At 39.0% G+C, this 22,955-nt stretch overlaps 1 protein-coding gene across 1 annotated transcript in view; it reads right to left on the bottom strand.

The window, feature by feature from the left end:
* Window positions 1–22,955, bottom strand: part of CEP104 (centrosomal protein 104) — a 2,320,447-nt gene that overhangs the window by 211,401 nt on the left and 2,086,091 nt on the right. The gene's annotated exons all lie outside the window — the stretch shown is intronic.

Genomic DNA, 22,955 nt, shown 5'->3' with positions numbered 1-22,955 from the left:
GTATCTGCTATGAGTGACATCGACACCTCATGTGTTTGGGGCCCTTTGGCTGTGTGCTGGGTGGGGCAGGCCTGGATGGCTCCTTGTCACAGTGACCCTCTTCCACACATCTATGTACATCTACCTTTGGCTTATTATAGTGTGTTGTCCTGACATATATGTCTGTATTCCTATCCACTATGTGTGCAAGGCATGAGTGGTGCATACTGACGAGTGTCTGCACTAACAACTGCAACTGCCAGATATGTCTGGTGCACTAGTGTTTGCAGTCATGGCCTTCATGTGTTTAAGTGTGTGAGCATGCCCAGTATGACCTTTCAGTATGTTGTAGACTGACATTGCTATCATTTCTCTAAGTGTGTGAGCATGCCCAGTATGGCCATCTGTATTGAATTTGTGGATCATGTCCAGGTAGTTTGTGCTGCAGTGCTAACCTTTGTATTGTACACCAACAGGTAGCATGCTATCTCTGCAGGGTATCCGTCGATCATTTGGCTTTGACTCTGCATAGCAGGGTGGGGCACACCTAATTGTTTCTACATTTCTACACAGGAGTGGGGGGGGGCACAACTGACTGTTATTACATTACTATGTAGGATGGGGTGGGGACACAAAGTACAGTTGTGTACACTTACCATAAATGTAGATGTTCGAGTGTACTCACTGTTGCAGTCATTATATTTGGGAAATCTACTAGCAGGTTGCCCTCAGTCGGCCTGAATATCAAAGTCTTGGGTCCTGCGTCAGTTGCTGTCTCCTCTTTCATGACGTTAGGTAATCAGGGTATAAAACAGGCAGCCAACGCCATTTTCTTTAGTTTTTCTTGCCCCAGATGTCAAGTGCCCCCCAAATGGGGAGCAAAAATAAATATATACATATACCTATATATACATGCAATTGCAACAACATAAACTTTACCTTCATCTAAAAGCAAATGCACCACAAAGGCTGTAGAATATAGTGAAGAAAAGAGAAGCTCTGAAATAAAGGGGGATGGCAGGTGGGTAACCCGGACTGCAACAGTGAATACACTCAAACATCTTCATTTACGGTAAGTGTTCACAACTATACTATGTTCTTCGTGTTTCACTGTTGCAGTCATTACATTTGGGTAGAATCCCAAAGCTATGGATGGGAGGCTGGAACTAAAGAGCATTAGAAGCGGCTATAAGGCCCTGCAGAACTGCAGTGGCAAAGCCTGCCCTGGACTTAGAGAAGAGAGGCAAATGATAATGCTTTGTAAAAGTATGAACAGAGCTCCAAGTAGCAGCTTCTAAAATGTCTTTAGTTGGCACCCCTCTGAGAAAAGCTGCTGATGTAGATGCAGCCCTGGTGGAATGTGACCTGATTCCCTTGGGCACTGGTTTACCATGATGCAAACAGCAGAAATGTATGCAGTGGCTTATCCACTTTGAAATAGTCTGCTTTGAAATAGCCTTTCCCTCTGATCCTGCAGCAAATGTCACCAGTAGCTGCTCAGACTTTCTTAGAGATTTGGTCCTGTTTAAGTAGAATCTTAGTTGTCTGTGTACTTCCAAGGAATGCAGAATCTGCTCCCCCTTGTTCTGCGGATTTTGGTAAAAAGTTGGCAGGTGAATAGTTTGGTTAAGAGCCACACTGGATACCACCTTAGGCATAAAAGAAGGATTGGTCCTGAGGGACACCCTGTCTGGGCAAAATATAATAAAAGGCTCCACAGCCATGAGGGCCTGTAGTTCTGAAACCCTTCTTGCTGAAGTGATTGCCAGAAGGAAAGCTGTTTTCCAAGATAAAAACTTTATATCTGCAGTAGCTGCTGGTTCAAATGGAGGCAGGGTGAGCTTTTCCAACACAAAATTGAGGTCCCATGCAGGAATTGGTGATCTTCTGGGAGGCCTTAAATTTTTGGCCCCTCTAAGATACTGTTTTAGCAGAGGATGAGAAAAGATGGGAGGCTCTGTGTTGTAATGAGCCGAGATGGCAGAGGCATGGATTTTTATTGATGAAAAAGATAGGCCCTTGTCAGGCATCTCAGTCAAGTATTGTAAAATCTGAGGAATATTTGGCTTTGCTGTGTCAGTCCCTTGTGCTTGGTTCCAAGCACAGAATCTCTTCCATTTATCAGCATAAGATTTTCTAGTACTAGGCCTTCTGGCTTCCAAAATGACATCCATCACAGATTTAATGAGAGGTGTTGTCTGAATAATTACATGATCAGCCATGCTGCCAGGTTCAGAGTTTGAAGCTGATTGTGCAGAATTTGATTGTTCTGCTGAGACAGTAGATGAGGTACTTGAGGCAAGTATCAAGGAGGGAGTTGGAGACATATTCCTTAGAAGTGGGTACCAGTGCTGGTGAGGCCTTTAGTAGGACTTTGGGAAGAAGAGGCAGAGGATTAAAGGCATAGACTGATAGGTTTTTCCAACCGAAGGATAGGGCATCCACTTTCCATGCTTGTCTGTCATAAGTCCTTGTGCAGAATTTGTCCAATTGATAATTCTGGGGAGAGGCAAATAGATCTATGCCCGGCTCCCCCATTTCTCTGTTATCATGTTGAAGACTGATGGATCCAGTTTCCACTCGTGAGGGTCCATAAGATTTCTGCTTATGTCATCTGCCAGAGTATTTTGTTTTCCTGGCAGGAAATGAGCTGAAGATGTACTTGGTAAGTCAAGGCGGTGTCCCACAATGCCATGGCTAGTCTGCAAATGGGGTAGGAATGTGTGCCCCCCCCCCTGCTTATGTACCACATAACCATGGTGTCGTCCGTCTTTATCAGTAACTGTCCTGGATGAAGTAAGTCCTTGAAGGCTGTCAGGGCATTCTGAACAGCTAACATCTCTTTCTGGATGATATGCAGATGCATTTGTTTTGGGCTCCATATGCCCTGAATGCATCTCCCCGCCAGGTGGGCCCCCCAAGCATAGTCTGATGCATCTGTAGTTAGGGTTTGTTTGGCAGGGGGTAGAGTGAAAGACCGTCCCATGTTCTGGTGACATGTCTCTGCCCACCAAAGAAACTCCTGTTGTAGGCAGGATATGAGAGGAATCATTGTTTCCAGACTGTGACAATGTTGACTCCATAAACCTTTTAGATACCACTGTAGTTTCCTCATATGCAGCCTTGCATATGGAATTAGTAGAATGCAGGATGCCATGAACCCCAAAGCCTGCAGAATTTGTCTTGCAGATAACTGGGTTTTTGTTGCCATCTGTTTGAAGTAAATAGTCAGTTGCCTTTGTTTGTCTGGCGTAAGGTAAGCCATCTGGGCAGTTGTATTCAAGCTTGCACCCAGGAATGTAATCTTTTGAGAGGATACCAGTTGTGATTTCTTTTCATTTATTGTGTACCCTAGGCATGTTAGAAGCCTTTTTACAAAAGCCAGATGTTGAAGAAGAATGTCTTTGTTTTCTGCTTGAATGAGACAGTCATCCAAGTATGGATAGATTTGTATGCTTCTTTGTCTGCAAAATGCAATTACTGGTGCCAGGCACTTTGTAAAGACCCTGGGCGCAGTATATAAGCCAAAGGGCAGTGCAGAGAATTGGTAATGCATAAAACCAGCCTTGAAGTGAAGGTATCTTCTGCACGATTCCCTTATTGGGATATGCAGGTATGCCTCTTTTTAAGTCTAGAGTCACTAGCCAAGCGTTCTTGCCCAGCATGGGCAGACGCTGTTGCAAAGTCAGCATTTTGAATTTTGGGATGTCCAAGAAAGTGTTCAAAATCGATAAATCCAGTATTGGGCACCAGACATTGTCTTTTCTGGGTACCAAGAACAGTCTTGAGTAAAACCCTTGTCCTTTTTCTAGTTCTGGTACTGGCTGAATAGCCTCCATAGCCTCCATATCCATGAGGGACGTAACTTGTTTCTGTGCCTCTATCCATTGATTTTGTGGCAGATCTGGCCAACTGTCTGGAATTGGCAAGGTATGGAATTGAAATCTGTTTCCTTGGGATACTATGTTTAATACCCACCTGTCCTGGGTTATTAACTGCCAATTTTGAACATGAAGTGCTATTTTTCCCCAAGAGGACTGCCAAAAGATAAGTGCTTGGTGATGGCAGAGGAAGTCATTGAGACTGCTTACTGTTGGGTTGTGCTTTTGTTTCCTCCAGATTTGGAGGTAGAGCCACCCCATTTATTTGACCTGTAGAAACTCTGTGATTGGTATCTGGAGCCTTTTGAGTGCCTGGATTTGCCCCATGAGGCTTTGTCGGACACAGGAAAGGACCAATGTTTTGTAGGCCAGTTTCTATTGAATCTTGGTGGCTGCACTTGTAAGAAGTATTTTACAGTTTGCAAAGACTTAGCTTTGTCTTCCATTTTCTTTAAAACTTCTTCTGCCCTATTACCAAACAGAGTACCATGCTGTAAAGGTGCATCCAACAATTTAGCTTTAACATGATCAGGCAGATTTTGCTCTTTGAACCAGCCATGCCTTCTAATCACAGACCCAGCAACTGCGGCCCTGCAGGAGGCCTCCAAGGAATCAAAACCACATTGCAAAGTATGCTTTCCAACCTGTTCTGCTGCATGCAATAATTCCTGTAATTCTTTATTTTCCACACATTCAGAAATCAACATAATTTTCTGCTTCAATAATCCCATAACATGCTGTTGATATTTAAGCATATGAAACTGGCAGTTTAAGGCCCTAATTGGCAAGGTTGCAGACGTATAAACCTTCTTACCCCATCTATCCAGTGCCCTGGAATCTCTATCAGAGGGGGTAAGATTCTTAGCTGTTGAGGCCTTTACACCTTTGGGACCCTGTGAGATAGTTTCAGGGTCAGCAGCAGGATTTTTGAATAAAAATTGATAGGAGTCAGGAACTCTGTAACATCTGTCTGGCTTGCTAGGAGCCGGAGGTAGGGAATCTGGAGCCATGCTGGATTCCAAAAGCACATCACCAACAATATCTAATACAGGAGATATGGCCAAAGGCCTATGCTGAGGGAGAAGTAGGAAATCCCTAAGCCTCTTTTTTGATTCTGAGAAATCTTGACTCTCCCAATGAAAATGTTCCCTCAAAGTATGCAAAGTTTCACCAAAAGAATAATCTTCAGGAGGAGATGCAGATGGGATGGATTCCTCTGCATCTGAATCCTCACAGGGTGGTATAGAAAATTCTTGATCAGAAAAGGAATCAGAAGAAATACAAACCTGATTTGAAGATTCATAATCAGTGTCATACCTAGGCCTCTTATCGGGTGGGGGTGGGGGGGGTTTGGGAACCCCTGATCAAGCTAATTAAGTCTTCAGCCATTTTGATCATCTATTTCTTGGGCATAGAGGCCTGAGCACGTGGCTCATGCATCGGTTTTTTAGCCTTAGAAGTTGCTTTTGTCTTGCCTGAAAACACCTTCAGAAGCCGGTGCCTGCTCAGCGGCTCCGGACTCATCCGAGGGAAAGACATCCGCGGGTACAATACTTTAAGAATCTCGCGGCATGCCGGATTCCACATGGGTCTCGATAGAGGCGTGCGGCACGAAAGTAGTGGGTATCAGGGGCTGCAAAAGCACCTCACTGAGTACCGGCGAACCGGCAACTGGCTTAGGAGAAGCTTCGTCGTCAAGTTTTGGACCTCGACGGTCTGTGTCTGTCCATTTCTTTGCGTTTTTTGTGAACTCCTGTAGTCGGATTGCTATCCAGCAACATTTCAGGGTAGTTAAATCGGTTTCCAAAATATTTTGAAGCAAAGATATACCGACACTTAATAGTGCGTTGGTTAAATCTAGCACAAAACCGACAGCAAGGCACGTTAAGATCTGGGCCTAGGCAAGGAATACAGTACAAATGGAAATCCTTATGAGGTATTTGCTTCCCACAAGTAATGCAATTATTAACTTTTACTGACATCAGTATGGAGCAAGAAAAAGTTTCCCCAATGGGGTACTTACCTTTAATTGAAGACTTTGGTTCTGAAACTCGAATACGAAAATTTCAGGAGTTGGCCGACCGGCACTTGTGAACTACTTCTGCTTCAGGCACCGCGCGACAAGAAAGACTAAAGAAAATGGCATCGGCTGCCTGTTTTATACCCCTGAAGAACTGACGTCATGGAAGAGGAGACAGCAACTGATGTAGGACCCAAGACTTTGATATTCAGGCCGACTGAGGACAACCTGCCAACAGATTACCCAAATGTAATGACTGCAACAGTGAAACACGAAGAACATCCTGACTATTTCTACATTTCTACATAGGGTTGGGGGGGTACACCTGACTGTTATTACATTACTATGTAGGATGGGGGGGCACCTGACTATTGATACATTTCTACACAGGAGTGGGATGGCACACCTGACTCTTATTACATTACTATGTAGGATGGGGGCGGCACACCTGACTATTTCTACATTTCTACACAGGGTTAGGGGGCACACCTTACTGTTATTACATTACTATGTAGGACGTGGGGGGCACACATGAAACATGTACACATTTGCTATGACTGTGCTGGTATATCAGGTACTCCATTTCATTCAGGCTTTCCAAAACCAAAGTACAACCCTCCCCATGGCTACAGAAAGCTAGAGGTTGTAAATGTGAAATAGCATTTCAAACTGTGCCTTTTTGGTGATCCTGGTGCATAGATACTTAATAAGCATGGAGTCCAAGAGATAAATAAAAAGTTTATTCCACATTCCTAACTGCCACATAGCAATGACTACTTAAGTGAAAGTGACATTCTCAAGACTACACAATAAAGAAAATGAAGTCTGAGAAACTCCAACTCTGTATCACAGGAAGTAGCACATTAACACAACAGTTTTGGTATGAATCGTCAAGTCTTAATTGTCAGATTTTTTGGAGGTGCAAAGTAGCCCATTTAAAGGAAGAAAAAGGGGAAGGGAGAGGGGGAAGAAGAGAGAGAGAAGGGGAAGAAAACAAGGGGGAAGAAAGGGGAAAAAAGGAAAGAAAAAAAGATAAAAAGAGAGAGAGAAAGAAAAAAAAAAAAAGAAAAAAGAAATCTCTCTTTCATGTCGTTGGGAGGAGTCAAATTACAATTATTTGGAGTACGCTGTAATAAATCCCCAGGTGGAGGTTTTTAATAACATGTACACTCATCATCACACCTGGATGTCATTATAAGGGTTTTTAGTGACACACTGGGGAGATGACTTGCAGTGGTCTCATACTCTTGTTGTGGTGCAACCCTACAAAGACCATGGAGTACACACAAATAATTAATGTAGCTACTTTAAATTCAGCAGATTTACTCATAGCTGCAATTTTCATTCATTCGATTGACAGCCATCCCAGATCCACAACATATTAAATAACTTACATTGTATCTAACTTACAGGCAATGAATACCTGTTTGGGGCATTTAAGTGGTGCATGAGGAAAATACTACTTACCTTTTCTAATATTAGACAGGCTTTACTGTATCACTACATCTTTCCTTACAAGATCAATCCCACCACCTTAATGTAATATTAAATAAAATATTTATAGCAGATACATACATTTAGTCAATTTGGAAATGTAAGCCTGTCTATATTGCTACCACAACATACTTTAAAGTAAAACACACTAATGCTAATTAACTGATTCTCAGTATCACCCACATTCTAGGGATGGACGAAACTCAATGCTGACAAATTTGGGTTGTATGGAATCAGTAAATGTCTTACAATTGAACTAATATTAGTATCACCCTTAGCACTGGTATTACAGGTATCTTAACCAGCACAGACTTGTGTTAAATGTGTACTACCTATAACAATACCTGTGCTATGCTAACAAAATGTAAATTCATAAAACCTGTGCCAGGGTATTATACGTTGATGTTCAGGTTCTATTACAAATATTATTTGTAATGCTTTGATACACTTCCATTATTATTATTCATTTCCATAACATTTGTTTATTCTTAGGTTTTTTACAAGTACTCATACATGTACATACCCAACTGAATGGGTAAATAATTTAGATTTACCGTGCATTTTTTAATGTATGCTGAATATTTGAATTTATAGTGACATAGTCAAACGTTTACATAAAGTTCTAGGTAGAGAGAGTTGATTTACACATATTAGATATAGCTAGATTGTTTGTTTGGGTAGATTTACTATTCAGGCAAGAGGTTTTTCACCTCATAGTGTTGAATACTGGTTTTATTGATAGAAGTTATTACAAGTTTCTAAGTTTTTCGTTTATTGGTTGTTCGTGTCTATCAGAAATGTACATAACTTTTTTTACATGCAACCATTTGATATTTCTACCAGTTGCCTATGTAGCATCTTATGTTAAATGCATACACTATTATATAACTTCAGATTTATATTAACAGTTTGAAGTGTTTGTCTATTAACATTAATGGTTTAAATAATAATATTAAAAGGAGAAGCTTATTCAAATACGCCAATTTACATAAACCTCATCTGGTATTTCTTCAAGAAACACACCTTTTAGAGCAAGACATAAACAAGTTAAATCTCAATAATTACACAGTTTTGGTAAGTGCTCAATTTAAACAGAAAAAGAGGAGGGTAGCGATTTTATACAGAGATACAATGCTTACTCCTAAAATAATCAACACATATCGTGATTCTTCTGGTATGATTTGTTTAGTATCTCTTGAAATAAACAGAAAAAATATACACCTTAGTCAACCTATATTGGATTCCAGGAGTTGGAGCTAAGACAGTTAATCATCATTTTGAATAGATAATTAATTTTGCGAAGGGCAGTTTAATATTGGCGGGAGATTTTAAGTGTACTATGGATGACAAAGATACTAATTCAAAATGCAAGAGAAGGAAATCACTTCAAAAGCACTCTTGAAATTTATATTCAGAGCCTTTATTAAAATATCAATGAAATTGCTGACTCAAACTCGTGATTTTTTACCATTTATTCACATAGGAATAATTCTTACTCTAGAATTGACAGGGGGTATAAATATATATATATATATATATATATATATATATATATATATATATATGTATATGTGTGTGTATCAAATGATCTAACAACAAAATTAGAAAGGGTTAAGATCATAACCTGCCCTTTATCATATCAAAATGCATTAGTTTTTGAGGTAGATCTTGTTCCAATTAATTCTATCCCTGTCACTAGAATACCATCACGTACAACAAATTTAACAGAGTTTAGGGAATTTTACATAAGGGAAATAAAGACCTTTCTTGAAATGAACACTACATAAGGTATATCAGGAATATATATTTGGGACTCTCTAAAAGCTTACATGTGTGGTAAAGCCTTATCCTGGTATATTAACAAAATGAAAACATGGAACAAAGACATGTTAGACCTACAAAATAAAGTAGATAAACTTAAATTAGAAATACAAAAAGGCAATACAGACCTAATACCAGTACTTGTTCAAACCAATAATAAATATTCTTAAATACTTCACCATACAATTATGATTAACTTTGAGAAAATTAAATTAAATTAAATTCTTACTGTATGAATCCTACCAATCAAAGACATTTAGCAAACAGAACAAAAAAATATTAAATCTAAACAAATAAAAGAAATGTATATCCCATATAGAAAGAAGAAAGTTACTGATCTAAACAACATTTTCGAATCTTTCAGACTGCATTATAATATAAGTAATTCTACAGTCCCTCCACCTTTACCTACCAATGATACTAAATTATTTCTTAATAAAAATATCCTCAGAAGGTTAACACAGGGACAAACAGATACTGTTAAACCGATCACTATGACTGAACTAAAATCACAAATTACTAACCAGACAAAGTCCTTGGTCCAGACACTATCTTGCCAGAAATGCAGAAATTATTACCAAGTCAATCCTTATTTTTACTTTTAATAGTATATACTATAGTCAAAGAAGATATAAGTATACCCCCTCTTGGAAATACTCATTAATATCCCCAATAATAAAGTCTGGCAAAGATGAAAAACTTTGTTCTTCATACAGGCCCATAACTCTACTAAATGTAGACTATAAAATGTTTATAGCAATTTTTGCAAACAGAATAAAACATTTTCTCCCTTTATTAGTACATGAAGATCAAACAGGCTTTATAAAAGGGAGAAATACCTATGATAATATTAAAATAATCCTAACATTAATTGATCATAATAATCTCCGAGGCATAGATTTGACTACAGTCTCCTTGGATATCAACAGTGCCTTTGATTCTGTTAACTGGAATTACCTACTTTTAGTTTTAGATGAATATAAATTTCTAAAAGCCTTCAGTACACTAATTAAATATTTATATGAAAGTTTGCTAGCATATGTCAAGTTAGGATCCCATAGATCTGACCCTATTACAATTATGAAAGGACTAAACAAGGCTGCCCCTTGACATTTGCACTACTGATACAGCCTTTTGCAAATAATGTTAGATCAGATAATAATATTAAAGGTATACATATGACTAAACCATTAAAGTTAAAACTGCAATTGCTTGCCGATGACATACGACTTGCCTGACTCAAACTATTCCTTACAAGCACTATTTAACTCCATGACTACCTATCAAAATATTTCTTGACTACAGTCTAATGAAAATAAAACAAATATTGTACTTTCAAACTGTAAAAAAAAATGTATAAGCAAGAGGTTCTCTAAATATATAGTAGCAGACAGTAGACTTCAATATCTATGCATTTACCTAGCAGATAACTTAAATGAGTCACTCTTATTCAACTATAACATAATATTAAATAAAATCGAACTAATGATGTCTAACTGGAATAAATATTTATTTATAACTTATTATTTAATTGCCTTACAGACTGAAATAAATAAATAAATAATGGAAGATATGTTATTTCTGATCAAATCAATAGTTTTTCCTAAGATACTATATCTCATACAAGTCTTTATACTTCCTCCCCCAAGACACATTATACAAAAATATAATAAATTAGTAACAAGTTTTCTATGGTTCCAAAATAAACCTTGAATTGCCTTAAATAATTACTTGACAGACTGGGAGGATGGAGGAATCAATCTACTAGATATAGAGACATATATTCTCTCTTCTGTTGTTAAAAATATAACATTATGGCTAAATGTATCTTACTCTCCTATATGGAAACAAATGCATGAACAGATCTGGTTAGAATCTATGCAATCTCAGATTCAAGATCGCCTGTTTGCTTTATCAAATCCCCTTAAATGGATACTTAAAGATGATTTCATAGAAAATAAAAACACTAAAATTCCATTTCAATATGTAAATCCTACATTATCTATCTTTAAGGAATTTGTAAATAAGAATCCCAGCATCAACTCTTGGTTCTTCTTACTCTTTCCTATAGCCTTTACATCCAATATTCTTGAAACATTTCAAAACCACAATATGAATACTCTGAAAAAAGAAAATTTATTATTTTGGCATCTATTAATGGAATCAAGAAAGGTCCTACCTAATAACTAAATAATCAGCAAACACAACATAGATAAGAACATGTGGTTACTTCTACAATCTCTGAGGCAACATATCATAAATAAGATGGACCTAATGCAAATTTCAATTAGATATGACACTCCTAGACTTACTGAATATATTATGATTGTTACTAATCAACCTTTTCAAAGTAACAGTTATTTGTGTGACATTATTAAAATTATCAAAAAAACAAAATATAACACACAAAATCCTACTGGAACTATTTTGCATTGGTAAATGGTCATGATGATAAAAAACTTGTTTTTAAATCCACAAAACATTCTACACTATCGCTTCATTGGCATTTATTTACTTGGAGATTTCTACACAGGAGTTTCTTTACACCTCATAAACTAGCCTTGATGTTTTCTAACAAAGAGGTATGTTGGAGACGTGAGATAAAATTAAAAGCTGATTGGCAACATATTTTTTACGAATGTAAATGTTTCAGTGTTTACTGGAGTAACATTAACTATTTATTTCAGACTGCCTTTAATGATAACTTCCAATTAACCAAATCTCTGGTTTTATTTAATTCTCTCATACCTAAATGCATTCCAAGAAAAAGATTTTCAATTCTTTGGACTCTTTTAGCTATAGCTCGTAAGATCATCACCATCAATTTGAAAAGCGTGTCTTCTCCGTCCTTCAATGAATTTAAAAACCTTGCTTTGGCAGTTGGTCACATGGAAAGCTTGCGTTTATATCACGTTATCGAAAGATGAAAATAACGAATGCGATTTCATAGGCCCCAAAACATCTCAACATGAAAATATCGAACATTCAGAACAGCAAATTTTTTCCCATGGAAAAAATTTGCTGCTCCGAAACACATACACACAACACAAGCACATCAAACAAACAGCAACCACACACATACACTTAAATTCCTACATCTAACACTGCACTAAACTAAACATACACTGCTATCTACCCACTTACCTTAACCCAAACCCTAACCCTAAGGTCCGTCACTTTCGTGCACTCACCTAACCCGTGCCCTAACCCTAACTCACTTAAACCGCCCCTAACCCTAAAGTCTGTCACTATCGCACACATTTATAACCCGCGCCCTAACCCTAACTCAATTAACCCACCCCTAACCCTAACGTACAATCGCACACTTACCTGAACCCAACCTGTAACTTTCCATCACAGCGCTAAGAATAGCAAAGCCACAGAAATGACCAACCAAATTCTTTCCCGAGGAAAGAATTCGCTGTTCAGCAGCTTCGCTATTCTTAGCATTCGCTGAATAGTGTTCGATATCAGAACATTCAAGGTTTTAATACTTCGATGTTCTGATAGAGACCCGAAAGCTCTACTTTAAAGAGTAGAACCAAAATAACCACTTTATACCATAATAGCTGGATGACAGTAATGGAAATATTGGAGGAAATGGACAAGAATATTCAATAATATGATTTGAATTCAATATAATGGAAAAATCATTACACAATCTGTTTAGACAACAAGGTAAACAGTTCAGTTTATATTATATAATTTTATGGTTGTACACTTATATTGTATTAATTTTCCTTATTCCTTTTTTATATGATCAATGATATATTGTTTACTGCTTTCTTCATTCATTGTGTGGCAAAGACAGCACATGGAAGCATGTCTGCATTTTTATGTAGTTGCGAGAGGGATGAGGGTGTTTTGCATGCCTTGTTATGGGGATACGCACCCAGACTTGTTAAAAAGTGGCAACAAATGAACCATGATCTTAGTTACTGTTGCATCAAACTAATAATTGACTATTTTGTGCTGTTGGAAAATGAAATCAAATGACAAATACATAAAAAGTATAAAGACATTAAGAGCAAGTATATTGCGGAATCGTTTAACAGTGTGCTGAACAACATGTATATAAATGTGTCCTGTTATGACAACAAATTAAAACAAATTAAGCAGCGTAAGCTGCAAAGAGACTATCAAGACTTCATCTCCGGCAATGTTTTTTCTTGGTTGAGAGTAAATGATGAGCCCTCATGGGCAAATGATGCTCTACCTACGATTTTACCTGCAAGCTCCAGTCATATAGAAGCATCCCTACATCCTATTGAGTCTTCCACTAAGGAACCTAATGAACATCCGATTGAGAGCAACAGTTTGCTACTGGCAACATTACCAAATACAACAGAGGTGAATTCTACTCCTCCGCCCAATCAGGAAGCAAGACTTCAAGTCGAAATGGGAGCGAGACTGAAGCAAGTAATACCAAACACCACTGAGCGTTTTTTAACATTACCCATAAAATAATGGATATACCAACAATCCCGTGAGCAAAGGGAGATAAAAAAGGAAATACTCTGCAGAAAGAGACACCTCGAACTGAAGGGTGAGGCGATGAAAGGACTGGTGATTAATATATCGAGTCACACGCTAACAGAGGAAGAGACTCGATTATTAAACAAAGGATTGACATTCATACAATCTATTGGGACTAGAGTGAGTGAACTATTGACTGATCTGAGACTTTTTAGTCGCAATTTAGCACTGAAATTACATTTTAAAATAAAAAAGAAAGTGTACCTGACGTAGATACATTTAAGAAAAAAAGCTCATTTGTACCTGTCATTCCATCACATATTGATTTGTTTGTGTCTTTCGGCTTTTCTCGGTTAGGGGTCGCAACAGCGGAACTCTGGTCCGCTAATGATTGGCAGTTGATTTTTACGTACCGGCTTGCCAGGCCTGATGCACAACCTTCAACGAAGGTAAGCCCATTCACACATGTCTCCACGCAGAAGACGCTCTAGCTGAGAATCAAACTGGACAGCGTCTTACTGTGAGGCAACAACGCTACCGCAGCACCACCACTGCGGGTCATTTCCATCACATATTGATATTTTCACACAAAGCCAATTTATCGTCTCTACTTATATTATAAAAGGTACCCTTACCTTTACTGTATAATCTGTCATATATGTCTTTCTCACATGATTTAATGAAAATTCCATCACATATTGATATTTTCATTAAATCATGTGAGAAAGACATATATGATAGTCTATACAGTAAAAGTAAGGGTACCTTTTATAATATACGTGGAGACGAAAAATTGGATTTGTGTTCTTTACAAAGTAATGAAAAGATAATTATCAGGCCTGCAGATAAAGGTGGGGCCATAGTCCTTATGAATAGAGAGGACTATGAATATGCAATGATAGAAATGCCGAGAGACAGAAATACATATAAACTGTTAAACAAATCTCACTATGAAATAATCTTAAGAAATGTGAGAGATAGCCTATATGACCTACTCATGTGCAGACAGTTAGATGAGCAGCTGTATTCCTTTTTGCTCACAGAAAAACCTATGATTCCTTGTATTAAGGGCGTACCCAAAGTACATAAGTCCCTGAATCATCCCCCAATGAGACCCACAGTCGATGGAGGGGATTGGTTAACTGAATCTATCTCCCTATACATAGAGAGTAAGCTGGGACCCATAGTGAGAGGCATATCTACCATTCTTCAAGATACAACACAACTATTGAATCATTTGAGAGAGTATGAAGAGAGATTAGTCATTTTAGATGTACAGAGTCTATTTATCTCTATTCCTAATGACTATGGCATAGAGACTATCAGAGAAATCCTCAGTGCTACAACAACAGTTAGTAATGAAGAAAACATATTAATTTGCACATTACTTGATTTGGTGCTATCTAATAATATTTTTATGTATGATCACCAATTGTATTTGCAGCAATGGGGTGTGGCTATGGGCACCCCGTGTGCAAATTTGTATGCTAACTTGGTTGTCTATCACTGGGAGAAACAGTATCTTAACAGTCATGGCCTAAGTACAAATATGATTACATACAGACGCTTTGTTGACGACATTCTTATGTTTTGGGATGGACACGTTAAGTCCCTAGAAGATTTCATTTTATACTTAAGTCAACCACATCCTTCTTAAAGTTCACTATGACATACTCTTATGAGTCAATGAACATTTTAGATGTGACTATATATAGGACTGAGCAACGAGGTATTAACACCAAATTATATCGTAACGAATGCTGGAGAAATAGTATATTGGACCACAGTAGTATGCACCCAGGACATGTGTTTCCTAATATAGTTGAAGGACAGATGAAAAAGATAAATAGGAAATGTAATGCTCCACAACTTATGGAGAAGGAAGTTAAGAGATTGGAGAGTTTACTCTTAGAGGGTACAATGAGTCAGAATTGAGTAGAGCAAGGGCTAAGACTTTGGGAGGAATGGAAAAACAGGGTGAACAAGATGTGCCAAATTTCTTAGAGAATAAGGCTAAAATAAATAGGAGACATCGGGTCTGCTTTATGACCAATTACACAAATGATAACAGGAAGGTAAGCAGTATAATAAATAAGAATTGGCACCTTTTAACTATGAATGAGGAAACAAAGAAGTGGATGGGGGAAACACCAAGTATTTACTACAGGAATAACAAGAATTTAAAACATTTATTGTGTGGAGAAAGACACAAGGATGTCACACAAAGTAAGGAACTAGGCACATTCCCATGTGAGAAGTGCAGAATGTGTGATGTGATCTGTAAAGAACAATGCTATCATCACCCAACCCTGAACTTCGTTTTTAAACCTAAGTTTTATGCTTCTTGTAATAGCACAAATACTGCCTACCTTGCTAGTTGAAATCACTGTGAATGTTTTTATGTAGGCAAAACCCTGAAACAGCTAAGGATAGACTATATCAACATTTGTATGATATAAGAAATAAGAATATAAAATGCCTTAGTGAAACATCTTATGGAATTTGAAAAGCACAGCTTTAGTTTCAGGGTAGTGCAACAAGTAACTTTGAATACAAGAGGGGGAGATTACAATAATTATTTAGAAAGAGTTGAACTTTGATAGATTTTAAGACTTCAGGCACATATACTTCCTGGACTCAACAGTAGTATATGTATCAAGCCCGTGTTAGATGCTCGCCCCCTTAAGTAATATGTTACTGTTTCTTTTAGAGTTTGTTTAAGAGCTGATTTTAGCTGAATGGTTATGATTGTCTAATTGATTAATTACTAATTATAGTCACATGATGTATATATAAATTCAGTTATTCTTGAAACATTTTAAGGATCTGATGAAGCGTAGATTTTACTATGTGAAAGCGCTTATCCACTGTCTAGTATTTAATAAATCAACTTCTAACCTTTAATGGTTCTGGATTGTTCAGCTGTGGTGGTTATTTTGGTTTTTTTGCTCATTGGAATCTTCGTCTAATATAACCATTGGGTGGTAACAATAGTTTGTTTCTCATTATTATTTAAAAGATGTTATTTTAATTAAAAACAAAATTATTTAAAGGACAAAAATAAAATCCTGTAGCCAGGAAAGACTAGTACTCCACCCCCAAACATCAATACAACCACCAATAATACTGCCACCTAATTCAATGACTACTTCACAAAATCCATCCTAGCCCTCACTAACAATAATACTCCTACTTAACATCCAAACTTATCAATCTTACCTGTACACCAAAACTGCTTCTCCTTACAACCTATCCCTACTAGTACAATATATAAATATCTGAATAAATTTAAACCCACAACCCTGGCTACTGACAATTCACGTGCAGAATACCTCAAGATTGCAGTCAAAGCCATCTCTTACCCATCTCCCTGTTAATTGCTCTTTGTCAGAACAACGCATCCCATCACTATGGGAAATTTCATATATAATACCATTTCACAAAGGGGGAAAACTCAGTGGAACTATCTAACTACTTACCAATTGCTATTCTATCTGCCCCTGTCAAAAATCCTCAAAAAATGCACACATTCCCAAATAATTAACAGCCTACCTCATTCCCAAATAATTAACAGCCTACCGCCTTACTAATAAATTGTTGACCAACACTCAACATGACTCCACCCTGATGTATTCCACCCCATCATTCCCTCAACTCCAGGAATTGAAGCAAAAATCCTTTGCCACTGTTTAAACCCCCAAAAAACTCAGCTAATGATATTCCATCCCATAAAAGCCATGCGCCCCATACCTCCATTCACAATTCACTCAGCTAACAACACCCCTATCACCATAGCTAGCCTTAAGCATAGGCCAACTTGGCAGCCACTAAAGGCACTGCTGTAGCAGGGGTGCTTTTCCAGGATTTATTTTTTTTTTTTTTTTTTTTGTAGTTAACAAATGATTTCTTTAAAATATGCTAAATGAATACAGGAAAAAAACTGAAGAATAAGACAAACTGTTTGAAAAAGGAAGAAAAAAGTAATCTGGATGGTGTAAGTAGACTAGGATGGGGCACTGGGCGGTGTGGGGGTGGGAGGCATTGTGGAGCTCTTTTGCCTAGGGCACCAGTTGACCAAAGGCCAGCCTTGCCTATCACACCTGTCCCTCACACCAAACTACTATGGGTTATCATAGATCATAATATGAAATTTGATATGCATATTGCACATACAATAAAAAAGTCCATAAAAAACTCAGAGATCTGTATAGATGTAAAAAGTACCTCACCAACAATAATAAAGCTACCATAATAAGAACACACGTAGTCTCCACAATTCTCTACGCCTCCACCATACGCATCAATCTCAACAAATCAGACTGGAATAAATGAAACACCTGCTACAATAAAATAGCAAAGTTTGCAACTGACTCACCCTTCAGAACTCATCACTGCCTAGCACTCAAACAATTAGCCTGGTTAGAATTACCTAACCTGCTCACCTATAACCAAGTCACAATAGTAATCCCAATAAACCTCCTGCACTAAAAGGCCTACTGAATATCTGTGCTAACAAACGTCTACTAAGATCAACCAACAAAGCATTAGCTGGCATAACCAAAAGCAAAAACACCTCTGGAGACTCCATCTACTCTACTTCTATTCCAAAAACATGGAATGCTACCCCACTAGTTATCAGGACCACTGAAAACAAAAATCATTTCAAAAAACTCCTCCGGTACCATTTAAACAGTTCTTAGATATGTAATTGTTCAGATCCCAGGGTAGCTCCCCATAATAGAATTATAAGATCCCCTCTACATAACAGTACTAAACCATACTCTTTCATTATCAACCATTCAACACCACCCACCAATACACAAAACAAGCTCTCCTACTGCAACTGTTGAACTACAAAATCCCACCCAGACTGTGCAATCTTATTACACTGTAATAGCTGTAAATCTGAACTTTATTTGGGGTTAATCAGAGTCTCTTTAACTGATGGCAGGTGTGTACCCACAAAGACTGAATGCTGTAATCAAATCAAAAGGTGCTTCAACAAAGTATTAGTTTAAGGATGTGCACACTTATGCAACCAGCTTATTGTACATTTTATTTAACAGGGGTGTATACACTTTTTATATCCACTGTAAATAAATGAGACACCCCAAAAGAAAAAATGCTCACAAATATTTGTACAACTGAAAAAGAGTTTCTGAGAGAGGATCCTCGTCTGTGCAAAATGGTGGCAAACAAGATCTGGGGTATTGTAGCCTACCTGGAGCATTATGGGTAGAGGGAGGAGCTCGAGAGTTGGATCTGCACATCTGAGATATATGGCCAAGTTGGATCCCTCTTGGTATCCTGTTTTTATACTTGGTGGCTTTGCAGATCCCCGTCCCTACTGTAAATTTCATCTGGGACACTCCTCCCAGTCTCGTGTCATTACCTCATTCTACCTATTCCAGGGAGAACATTTGGGAAGGCCAACCCAGTTAGCTTCTGCTCCTCCTTTCCCCTTTCCACTTTACAAAAAAGTATATATATATATATATATATTTTCTAAGCTTGTTTCCTGCCTTTCCTATAAGTTGTCTAGTCCAGATACAAATTTGCTGTATCCATGACTGTTTGGAAGCTTCTGAGCCCCCAATCCTTTCTGTGTTGGAGGGAAGCCTTCTAGCTTAATTTTGTTTCTTAGAACTAGCCAGTTTTCTAGTTTCAGTACTCAAATCTGTTTCTTTGAGCTCAGCACTTGTTCAGAATTCATTGTAAGCACTAAATAAGTTACAAATTACTATAGCACTCAACTTTCCTCACTTGTCTAGAGGAAAACAGTTTTTAGTACTTAATAAATAAGCACCTTTCCAGGCATGTCTAAGGGTCAGCTCCCGGTGTTTTCTCCTGTCTACCTGATGAATATGGGCATCTTGGGGCAATGCAGCAATTGCCTCATGTACACAGACAACCCTTTCCTCCTACCACCCAACACTACAACCTGTGAGAGATGCACTTATATAACTAAACTGGAAGCAAAGCTCTCTTCACCTGTGACTGGACTAGACAGTCAAGAGGAGAAGATAAACACTTGCACCACACCACACTCATCACATAGTCCCTCAAAACCTACACCACCAAAACACACACACATAGGAACACAAAACACACACCTATATTCGTGGAGGCTTTAAAAAAAAATCTGCCCAAGCAACAGGGACCTCCAAACCATAAACGCAAGCAACATCCACCCCCCCCCAACACAACCCAAATGACACATAGCCCACAAACTCAGTGTGACACTCAACCACAGCCCATAAGGCATAACAACGTACCCAACACTTTAGTCATAGGTGACTCTATAGTCAGGCACAGTGATGTTCCACTCACCAGGCTAAACAAGGAGAAAGTTACTGTCAGCTGCCTGTCAGGTGCCAGGATCCACCACATAACGCATGCACTCAGGTCACTCCACAGCAAGTACAAATATGACTCTGTCATAGTCCATGTTGGTGTGACTGACTTGAGATGTACCTCCCTGAACTATATGAAAAGTGACATGGAGGAGCTTTCTGATCTTGTAGCCCAGGCAGGTATGACCCTAGCCCTGAGTAGCATCCTGCCATCATACCATAAAAAGAACACCAAACTAGTAAAATAACAAGGCGAACCAATAGTGTAAACGAACTGCCCAGGAACACAGGAACTGCTGAGCAAAGGTTATCCTAAAAGTAAATCCACCAGTAACCGCACGAATTGAGAAGAGAAACACAGTTTTACTGAAGCGCTTTTCATTTGTCTCATAGACAAACTTCTTCAGAACTGCCATCCTGCCATCACCCAGAATGATACCACAGTACAAGGACAAAATGATTGACTTCAACAATTGGCTAAGCTTCTGGTGTGATTCTAAGGGGATCCAGTATCTGTCTGCCTGGGATTACATGATCGATAAACCACGATGCGTTGACAGAGACGGCCTGCACCTGTCGCCCTTGGGATTCCGGATACTGGCTAGGGCTCTTGCCACCCCTATAGTGCCTTTTTTAGGCAAGATTCAAATGACAATTCACCACTGTAACAGGTACAAGCAAGCAAAATCTAAGGGTAACGCTACTTAATGCTAGAAGTCTAAACCTCAAAAGGTACTCACTCGAGGCACTCCTTAAAATGGAGAACATCGACATCTGTGCAGTGACAAAGACCTTGTTCAAGGCTCCAGAGAGCACCCCTGCATTACCAGGCTATAATTCATACCACACCTTTCGGCCACCTAACCTGGACTGAAGCACTAAAGGCGGAGGCATGTCCATATTCATTAAGGATATCCACACCTCCAGGCTAGTTGCTCAGCATAATGCATCTGAGATTATCCAAGTGCATCTAACTCTGGGCAAGACCGCAATGCAAATTGTAGCTTGCTACAGACCCCCCCACCATGCCCCAGGATTCCCACTCCTCATTTCTTGATACACTGGAAAATATTAGGGTACAACCTAACACCCTAATAATGGGTGATTTCAACTACCCCACCATTAACTGGGAAAACTACTCATGTACCAACTCTTGCGCTCAATGTTTTCTGGAATTCATAAATTCCAATGCCTTGGATCAACTTATCCACACCCCCACTAGGGGCAGCAATATCCTAGACCTGGTCATTACCAACATGAGCAACCGGTGTTCCAAACCAGAGGTCAATTCCTCATTGGTCAGATCCGACCACAAGCAAATCACCCTAGAAATCCACATCCCACCCCCACCCCTCATTAGGGAAACCACCGTAAAACATTTCTCCAAAACCAACTTCACGCTTCTTAAGACAGAAGTGGCAAACTTCATGACACCCATGCTGACGGACATTAGAGATACCACTGCTGAATCCTATACAGTTGCACTTTATAAGCACTTACAGGAGTGCATGGATCATGCAATCCCTAAAAGAACCAAGATGCTATCCTCCAAAAAAAGGAAGCCAATCCTGCGGTCCCCTGCTATAAACAAACTCTGCAACAGAAGAAAGAAACTGTTGCAAAAAAAGAATAAAATCCCATGATTGGAGGAACTCCATGGTCAGCCTGAGAAAGAAGATGAGATCCCTCATAAAATCCTCCAAAGCTAGTTACGAAAACAAAATCGCCACTGATTCTAAAGACAACCACAAAGCATTCTATAGCTATGTCAAGAATCTCAATGGCAACACTCAGATCTGCTCTGAGTTACAGCACAATGGCTTTAAATATAGAGAACCAACTGATATTGCCAACATCCTGGCAGATAGGTTCAATGTTAACTTTACCTCTCTCTCATCCTCTAAAGGGCCCATCTCTATACCGGAAGAATGCAAAGTACCTGTAATCACGGCTGCACAGGTAAAAAACACACTCTCCAAAGCCAAGAACACAGCATCCATGGGACCTGACAACATCCCAGGCTGCGTTCTACATGAACTACAGAACGAACTGGCACCCCACCTAAGTATCATGTTAAATCATAGCCTCACCTCAGGGTTTGTGCCCACTGAATGGCGCACAGCAACGGTTATCCCACTCCACAAAGGGGGAGCCACCACGGACCCCGGGAACTACCGCACCATTAGCCTGATGAGCCTGGTCTGCAAGGCTATGGAGCAAATCATCACGGAGCTTATAAACAATAACATTGGTAATCTCCAAACTCTGGACCCTACCCAGTTCGGGTTTGTAAAAGGCAGATCATGTCTCCTAAACCTGATAGATTTCTTTGAAGTGGTCACCAAAGCCTTAGATGAGGGTAAGGTGTTTCACACAGCCTATCTAGATCTCACAAAGGCTTTCAACACCATCCCCCACTCTGAAATTAAAGACAAACTCACTAAACTAGGTATAAATCCCTATGTCACAAGATGGGTTGCCAACTGGCTCACTGACAGAACCCATACTGTGAAAGTGGCAAAATCCAACTTCAGACCAGTGATACGTGGAGTACCACAGAGTTCAGTACTAGGTCCTACCCTGTTTGGTATCTACTTCTCTGAAGTACAGGCTAATACAGAAGGTCTTTGGCTAACAAAGTTCACAGATGACCGCAAACTAGGAGCTACAATCAAAACTCCTAACGATGTGGACATCCTACAAAAAAGCCTCAGAGATAGATGCCTGGTGTCAAAGCCATGGCCTCAAGCTCAATGCCAAAACGTCCATTGTCATCCCTTTTGGTAAAAACTCTGTACCCATGAAATGCCACATAGGCGGTAGTCTACTTAACACTGAAAGTGTGATAAGAGACCTTGGGACACAGGTGGACAGTAGTCTCTCCTTTGATAATCACATTGCCACAGTAGTCAGGAAATCATTCTACATGGC

Source organism: Protopterus annectens, chromosome 2.part1 (assembly GCF_019279795.1).
Source record: "Protopterus annectens isolate FY-2018-M chromosome 2.part1, PAN1.0, whole genome shotgun sequence".
NCBI classification, from domain to species: Eukaryota; Metazoa; Chordata; order Ceratodontiformes; family Protopteridae; genus Protopterus; species Protopterus annectens.
This window is presented reverse-complemented; position numbering and strand designations above follow the sequence as displayed.